At 43.1% G+C, this 8,889-nt stretch overlaps 1 protein-coding gene across 1 annotated transcript in view; it reads right to left on the bottom strand.

Moving 5' to 3' along the window:
- Positions 1-2,896, bottom strand: part of SCRG1 (stimulator of chondrogenesis 1) — a 20,680-nt gene extending 17,784 nt beyond the window's left edge. The window contains exon 1 of the mRNA XM_060155812.1: positions 2,667-2,896. The gene's annotated coding sequence lies outside the window, so the exon portion shown is untranslated. The remainder of the gene's footprint in view (positions 1-2,666) is intronic.
- Positions 2,897-8,889: the final 5,993 nt, after the last annotated feature.

Genomic DNA, 8,889 nt, shown 5'->3' with positions numbered 1-8,889 from the left:
TGCAGGGTAGTGAGTGCAGGGTGGGAAGAGAAGAGGGGAGGGATGGAGACCAGGGCCAGCCCATGTACGGGGACTGGAGGAAGAGATGCCAGCACCGAGAAGGCAAGCAGGGTACCTCCCCCTCCTCCTGCATCTCTCAGGGGCCTGCTTCCAGGCTGGGCTCACAGGAAGCATTCAGAAAGCATTTGCTGAAGGAAGGAACAAGTAAATTGCTGGAGAAGTAAGTGGGTATGTTGCCACACCATGCGCTTTTCCTGGCTGTGTCCAGGCCAGAGTACAGAATGATGTCTCTTGTCCACCTCAGTCACGTACTGGGATGGAAAGTTCCACACCAGGCAAGAACTCCCTGGTAGTCTTTTTTTTTTTTTTAACACTTTATAAATTACATGTTTGAACTGAACTGAAGTCTTCTCTTCTTCCTTTACTTCAGTGCACATAAATAGCTTTAACTATTATTTGGCAAGTGGGGAAATGCCTGAACCAGTATGTTACCATGATACATTGGTTTGTTTTTTCATTAAAAGACACCGACCTTCATCCTTGGCAGTCCATCAAGACCATATATTTTTCAAGTGCCAACAAGAGTGAAATGACTTTGACCAATTCGAAGCAAATTGCTCTATTTCTTTCCCCTCTTTCTGTTGAAGTAGATGCATTTAAAATTCCTCCTGAAGTACATCCAAATTACAACAGAAAACAAGGCTAAAAACTGAATATCTGAAGGAATAACTAGAGATCTTTAGATAGTTACCAACTGGTTTTTTTGGATTCAATTTTATGTAATTAACTAATGTTGTAAGATACCATTCATATCCCAATAGTGGCATTATTTTTAAAAGACCACTGCAGAGGATACAGAACTATGAACAAGATGTTTCCAATTAAGCAACAAATCATTGTCACCGTCATATGGGTAGGGCATTGCAAATTTTGGTTGTGTGAGGGTATTTGGCACCAGCAGGCTTTTGAATGGTTGGAGTTAAGTGGAGACTTAAAAAGAAAAAGTATCTCATTTAATGGCCAAAACACAGCTATGTCGTGAAAGCATTGAGGCCTTTATGCTGCAGTGCTCATGCAGACAGCTGATGCCAGTTCTGGAAACTGGTATTAAGAGCAGTGGGATGAAACAGAGTTGATGAGTTAGAAAGGGCAGCCCATTTTCAGATTCCTTTCATAACACAGCCAGAAGGAAGCAAAGGCTGCACAAACAAATGAGAATCCCAGCTCAGAACTTGACATTTAAAATATCAAAATTATAGTTGGAAGAGATTAAAACTGCCGTCCAGTCGTGGTGTTTTTCCATTCATCTTTCCTGGTGGATGAAAATAACTATTTTTAAAATTCCCACTCTCTGTACCAGAAGAGTTTTGTATTAGAATGACTGAGGGCTGCAGTGAAACTTCTCACAGTGTAGGTTAAAGGAAAAGAAGTGGTAGTAGAAGGTAGATAAGCCTTCCAAACATCTTTAAAATAGACACGATCAGCCCCAGTACCCAAGAGACCTTCATCAGTGGTAAAACAAAGTCCACATCCTCCCTGAAGGTGGTCTGCTTTCAAGCACCTCAGAGAATGATATGAATATGCAGGCTTGCATCATTTTAACTATTTCCCTGGCCATGAGAAATCATCATCACTGGATAAAAGGACCAGCGTTTGGGAGAGCTTTACACAGTCTATGTAACTAAGTCAAGGAATTTTAAAGAGGAATTTTTATAAGCCCCAAAGGGAAAAACAGTTCCCTGTATTGCAGCAGTACAGACACTGTGTTGTGTTCCACGGTGGGGACACCAAGGATGAATTCCGTGAATTCCCTCTTTGTCTCACACATTTATACCGGTTTCTTTTTAGGAATCAGGATTTTAAAAAATTTTTATTGGAGTATAGTTGCTTCACAATGTTGTATTAGCTTCTACTGCACAGCAAAATGAATCAGCCATACATATACATATATCCCTTCCCTTTTGGGTTTCCCTCCCATTTAGGACATTACAGTGCATTAAGTAGAGTTCCCTGTGCTATGCAGTATATTCCCATCAGTTGCCTATTTTATACATTGTATCAATAGTTACATATGTGTCAATCCCAATCTCCCAACTCCTCCCACCCCACCCCTTTCCCCCTTGGTATCCATTTGTCCTCTACATCTGTGTCTATTTCTACTTGGCAATTAAGGTCATCGATACCATTTTTCTAGAAGGAATCAGGATTTTTAAAAGCAGAAAACATTCACTTTCTTAGATATTGCCATTAAACTTTACATAAAGTAGGAATACAGAGATAACAGCTACTGCATTGAAAAGGAACTTGTGTACTTCATCACCCTCGCGTAGTCCTGAGAGGTGGAATGCTGGAGCCAGATTCAGGGCAGACGGGGGCTTTAACAAGGAGCAGCAGTGAGGGAGCTGCCTCCTTTTAAGTCCCCAATTAAATGCCTTTCCCGTTAAGGAATGTACATTTTCTATTCTTCTTTAATCTGATTCTTTTCCTCTAACCTGGGAAAGCATCATCTTTCTCAAAGTGCACACATCACCTCTTCAGAGACTCTCTCTGCCTCTCTGTCCTTCTCTTCTGACTCAAGGCACAAATACACTTCTGCTCTAGTCTATAGCAGTAGTTTGCAGTAGAATCAATGACATAAAATGATTCTTAAGGAAAAAAGTCCATACCCTTTTTCTTCTCCTTTCCTTTGGTCTTCTTGACAGAGGAATCTTCTGAAATGCTCCAATTCACTGGGTGAGTTTGGGCAAAAGGAGAAGAGAGGAGGTGCTGGAAGGAGGTTACAAACGGACCTTTGTCTGCCTTGTGGCCCACCAGCCAGGACCGGGGAGAGGAGGGGGGGCGGGAGACAGGGCTGCGAGACCTGCCCCCAGACGCTTCCAAACCAGGCGAGTGAACCAACAGCTTCTCTACCGAAGTTTGAAATAGCTTGTCTGGACAGGAACCTCAGGGAGGCGGACTGTTAGAGCAATAAAATGTAGGACCTGAGGGATTTAAAGAGAACACAGAGCTCTTCTTCCCTTAAGAGAAGTGTGTGTGTGTGTGTGTGTGTGTGTGTGTGTGTGTGTGTGTGTGTGTGTGTGTGTGTGTGTGTGTGTGTGTGTGTGTTTCTGTGTGTGTGTGTGTGTGTGTCAGACAGAGAGATAAGGACAAAGAGCAGAGAGATAAGGACAGAGAAAGCAGAGGAGAGGGAGGGAGGTGGGAGGAAGAACGGCTACTGTGATTCAGGAAAGGCTGGCTTTGCACCTCCTCCCCTCTCACAGTTTCTTTGTGAGTTTTCACCAAGTTTTCCTCACCATGTAGATCTCTTATTTTGACATTTTGGTAGAAGGTCTATCCCATCTCACCAGCTCCTCACGCAAAGGGTCATTATCCGTCACTGGAAAGCAAAAAATAAAACGACCAAGAAAGAAATCTATTCTGTGCCTCAGAAATAAAGGCAAGAAAGGAATTTCACTGTTTTGAGCAAACTGAACTGGAGTTGTAGCATCTGTTAACTATCCTTTAGTTGTTGTTTTAATTCCATCTGGAGCAGAGTCCCAGGAGTTAGAAAGATGATAACAGAGCAAGATTATCTAGATGGAGAACAGGGGGTAATCCTGGTTGTATTAACGAGGGCATGGTGGTGAAGGAGAGGTGATAACTTCCGGGATTACAGTGGTTTCCTGCGGCTGCAATGGGGGCTGGGGGTGGGGGTGGGAGGAGATAAAACAGAGGAAGAGAAAGGCAAGTTGATGAAGTACCTCACATGCTGTGCTAAAAACTGTGGATTTATCCTGAAGGTCAATGGAAAGATCATGAAAACCATCCTTTCTAGGATGAACCCACTGACTGCAGTGTCAAAGGAGGACGGTGTGGGATGGAAGAGTCTAGAGGCAGGGAGGAGGGTAACCCAGAAGAGAAGATGGTCAGGAAGCAAAACTGAAAAGATGTGGTGACCAGTTGGATTTTCTTTTCTTTTCTTTTTGTCTGTGCCCCGCAGCACGTGGGATCTTCATTCCCCGACCAGGGATTGAACCTGTGCCCCCTGTATTGGAAGCGCAGAGCCTTAGCCACTGGACCATCAGGGAAGTCTCTGCAGTTGGATCTTTATGTTTAGGGTATGGGTAGTTGAGAAAAGGGGAGATTCTGTTAACTTTCGAAGGTTTGGACCTTTGGATGGATGATGCCGTTACTCATCTCGGAAAAAGAATAAAAAAGAAGAGTAGTTTCGGGTGGAGCAGGAGTGGAGAGAGGAGGGTGGTTAGTCTGTGAACGTGGAATTACTTGAAGGAGCCCTGGGTGTAACTGGGGATGTTTAGTAGGCGGTTGGCTAAATGGACTTGGAGCTCAGAAAAGAAATACGAGCTAGAAAATCAGAGTTTATCCGCTAGTCAACTAACCATCAACTAAGTAAGTGATCGAGTTATTCAACTAAATAATAGTTGAAGCCATGGCTGTCCCAGTTAAAGAAGCTGAGCCTATACTCTGGGTGCCAGGCAATTCACACGTCTGAACTCATTCACTCTTCCTTATGACCCCATGAAGTTGGTCCGCGTATTGGCCCCACTTTATAAGAGGGGACACGTCAGAGATGTCAGGGAACCTGCCCAGGATCACACACACGCAGCCTGCAGCCTGCAGGTTCTGAGTCTAGTGCCCACGCGCTTCCCCACGTGCCGGGAATGGACTCAGCGAGAAGAGAACTGGGCTGAGGTCAGAATCAGAGGGGCCACTGGCGTTAAGGGATGAGCAGAGAATGGGAGTGGTAGAAGAATTCGGAGGGTTGGCATGGAAGTCAAAGGAAGGCGTTTCCAGAAGGGAGGTGAGTGGAAGGACCTGCTGACAGCTGTTCTAGGGAAGCCATGTGTACACACTCTGGGATGGAGGAGCACACAGCCAAGTGAAGACCTGCAAAACCAGACTCAGTCAGCAGCCTGAGAGAGCTCGAATCTCCAAGCTCCACTTCACTGAGGCTGGAGCAAGTGGCATGGGATCCAAGAAACAGGTGCGAGACGTGTGTGCAGTTGACTGCACATTCCCTTGGCATGTTTATAAATATGTTCCCTGTGATGCTTACTACAGAAAGCTTATGCCACAGAGATGGTTAATTTATTTGTACGACTTAAATGTGTAGAAATACGTGAGTATGAGGAAGAAAGTGGAAACTGTTCAGGCCTCAGTTCATCTGAAGAGCTGTCCATCTCGATTACCCTGTGCTGACCTAGCCCAGAAGTGCAGTGCCAACACATACTGACTTTCGTCTTCCTCTTATTTCCCTGTTCATCTAATGCTTCTTTATTTCCCTGATTACATTGCTCATTTTGTTTCCTTGTATTTAATCCATAGTTGTTCAAAATAGTTGATTCCCTTTTATAGTCAGCAATATCCAAATCCATACAGTAGGGCATTGTGTTTCTTACAGGCCTGCTTCAGGGTGTTACTGTCCATTGCCTCCAGATCATGTTCCTAGTCACTCAGGAAAGATTTCCCCTCAAAACCACATTTGCATCTGGGCTTTCTAGTCCTTTGTTATGTCTCAAACATTTACTTATCACTGGCTGGACTCCCATCATTTCTAGGGAGAATTATTGAACACTGTTAAACGAGAAACATCTGTAACTCTTCAACCTGATGCATGGCACAGAGTTGCCCATTTGGGAAGCAGTTGAGTTGCAAACCAAGGCCTGCAATTAGAGAGGTTGCCCTTGAGACTTTTTTTCCCTAATATTGCAATATTTATTTATTTATTTGACTGTGCTGGGTCTTAGTTGCGGCATGCGGGATCTTTCAATTGCGGCATGTGGGATCTTTAGTTGTGGCATGTGGGATCTTTTAGTTGCAGCATCTGGGATCTTTAGTTGTGGCATGTGTGGAACTAGTTCCCTTACCAGGGATCGAGCCCAGGCCCCCTGCATTGGGAACGTAGAGTCTTAACCACTGGACCACCAGGGAAGTCCCGCCCTTGAGGCTTTTAATTTGGGGCTCAAATTTTTAAAAATCTGAAACCAGTATTTGTTTTCTTGTATATGGAAACTTAAGGCATTTTGTTTTATTTTGTTTTTTCCTGATGGCCTGTTACTGAGACCTCTTGTTGAGCCCTGGTTTATGTTGCTCTGGAGACCATCTGTCTTGTTGAGACAAGCTCTGGAGCTTCCCAGAGTAAACTTCTCATGTGAGGTGGGTAAGCCCCCAAATTAATGACAGAGCCAATTCATGATATAGAACTTAAGCAGCTATGTTAAAAGTATGGGCATTAAATTTGAAAAGCGAGCTGATTAGTATTTCCTAAAAAACAAGCAAACAAATGATAACAACAACAAAATCCTTCCAATCAGAAGAAGTCTCAGGAGATGTCTTAGGTATAAATAATTGTACACATTGGACATCTTAAGCTTGTGAAAAAAATGAGAACACACATAAACTCTTCCCCTGATTTCCACCTGAGAGCTCATGCATGTGCCCTGATTTAGAATCTGCTGCTTCTCTGTTCCCTAATTGACCCCTTTCTCCTGTTTCCTTCAGGCTTAAATCCTGGAGTTGCTGAGGATAGGGTGTGGAGAGAAGCAGCAGCGGTTTCAACCTTCGCAGGCTCCTCCCAGTAGAGAAGGATGACCTGTTTTATGTGAGTATCCTTAACAAAAGGAGTTTCAAAATAATGACGCTAATGGAAAACTAATTCACAGTATGTTTGTTGCAATAATAATGAGCTACAGACAAAATTGCCTTTTAGAATGTCTTTAAAATCTTCCATCCGTTAAAAAGAAGTTAACCTGTTTTATTAACTTATTTTTGAACTCAGTACAAGAATATTCTTTTTGATTAAAACTATTTAAAGTTTCCCTTAAGATTTCCTCTGAACCTGGAACATTTGTGCTGAGAATGGTTTTTGCAACTGGGTTGAAGAAGGTAACCTCTATTACCCAAACTTAGTTAGCTTTCTGCCTTTGCAGTGACACTTAGGAAAACTTACTCCACCAAGGAGCCTCCAGTGAAGCCCTTGAGGAGACAGCATTATTAATCACCAAGGAGCTGTCACCTACGATGTCAAGCAGATGCTGCTGCAGCTGTAGGAAGGGACCTGCTTCCCAGAGGCCCTCGTACTGGAATTAGGATGCACTTGGGAACTGGCAGGATGCCAGACAGGCAGCCGTGGCTGTAACGGGGCTCATGGCGGGGATCTTCTTGCTCAGAAACTTTTCATCAGAAGAGCAAACACATGGCCGCCTTTACCTGGACACGGACAGTAAGTCACACTGGGGGCCTGGGACTTGTTCACAGCATTGGCATGTAGAGGTCGTGAGCACCCTGACAAACCTGATCTTTATTTTTTTGGTTTGTTTTTTGTTTTGAACATACTAACTTTTTATTCAGTTTGTTTCACAATAATGATAGTAATCTAATAGTGAAATAGTTTGATACAATAGCAATCAACGTTTAAAGTATTTTATGTTTTAAAGTATGGCTCAAGGAACACCCATTGCTTAAATGCACTTAGACATAACAAGACAATGTTTTTCTATTGGCATCATTGACACCTATGAACAAAAGCCTAATAGATAGATAAAGGTTTAACCTTCCTTTTCTTTGGTGGCTGTTGAGAGACTTTAAAAGAACAGGTAACTCATTTCAACAGGAATCTGCTACTGATATTAACCTCTACATAATCCCTAGCTAAGACGTGGAATGCCAAAAACAAACTTTTGTTAGCTTGACCTCCTCCACCCCCTAACAATACAAGTTATCCCTAAACCCATGTTTTTATTTTAGATGTATTGATCTTCTAGTATAAGGCTTGGCCTTTTATTATTTTTATTTTTTAAAATATTTATTTATTTATTGGCTATGTTGGGTCTTAGCTGTGGCACATGGGATCTTTTGTTGTGGCACGTGGGCTTCTCTCTAGTTGTGGCACATGGCTCCAGAGCACGTGGGCTCTGTAGTTGCGGCACTTGGGTTCCCTAGTTGTGATGCACGGGCTCAGTAGTTGCAGCACGCGGGCTTAGTTGCCCCCCAGCATGTGGGATCTTAGTTCCCCGACCAGGGATTGAACCCGCGTCCTCTGTATTGGAAAGCGTATTCTTAACCACTGGACAGCCAGGGAAGTCCCAAGACACTTGGCCTTTTAAATACCAAATGCAATCAGTGGCCAACAACCTGACTCCTTCTGGAGAGTGAGAAGAAAGCAGAACGGAGAAATTTCTTTGAATTGTTTGGTGACTTTTAGCAAATTTAAAGAGGTCAGTAAATCCTGAGGCTTGGAGCTAAACCTACTGGTAAATAATTACATTTCTTAGACACTACAGTCTTTATCTTGTGATGAACCTGACCTTTAAATATCATAGAAATAAAGTCAGAAAAAATGAACCTCCAGAGAGAACTGAATCTAGGAGAACTGTCCAGTTTTAGGAGCCCATGGAATATTTAGAATAAATGTTAACATGAAAATAAATTTTGGCAGGAAAAGAGGCCAAGAAGGAAGGGAACTTGAAAATAAGGCCTTTGGTTTCCTGGCAGTCTAAAAGAGGCATTGGACTGACAGTGAATGGAATCATAGCCCAGATCACAACGATAATTTTGCGATTTGTTGGAAACAACCTACTTATCAAACCGAGAAAGATGGAAAGATTGATTAAGCGTGCCAGCGTGTGTTCTTTGTAGACCCCAAGCGACTGTCGAAGCTTCCTAGGTACAAGCCTCTGGTTGGTCGGTAATGATAACAATAACAGTATTGACAGTAGTAATAATAATGTCATTGCCAGTGTGCCAAACATTTTAGAAATGTGGGCTTATTTGACCCAAGCAACATTCTTTCATGAGGTAATTTTTCAGATAGGGGAACTGAGGCCCCAAAAGATTAGGCAGCTTGGCCAAGATCACCAAGCTGGTAAGTAGTGGAGCTGAAACTGGAAA

The sequence above is a fragment of the Lagenorhynchus albirostris genome, chromosome 7 (assembly GCF_949774975.1).
Source record: "Lagenorhynchus albirostris chromosome 7, mLagAlb1.1, whole genome shotgun sequence".
NCBI classification, from domain to species: Eukaryota; Metazoa; Chordata; class Mammalia; order Artiodactyla; family Delphinidae; genus Lagenorhynchus; species Lagenorhynchus albirostris.
The sequence above is the reverse complement of the archived record's forward strand: the minus strand, read 5'-3'. Positions and strand labels throughout refer to the sequence as shown.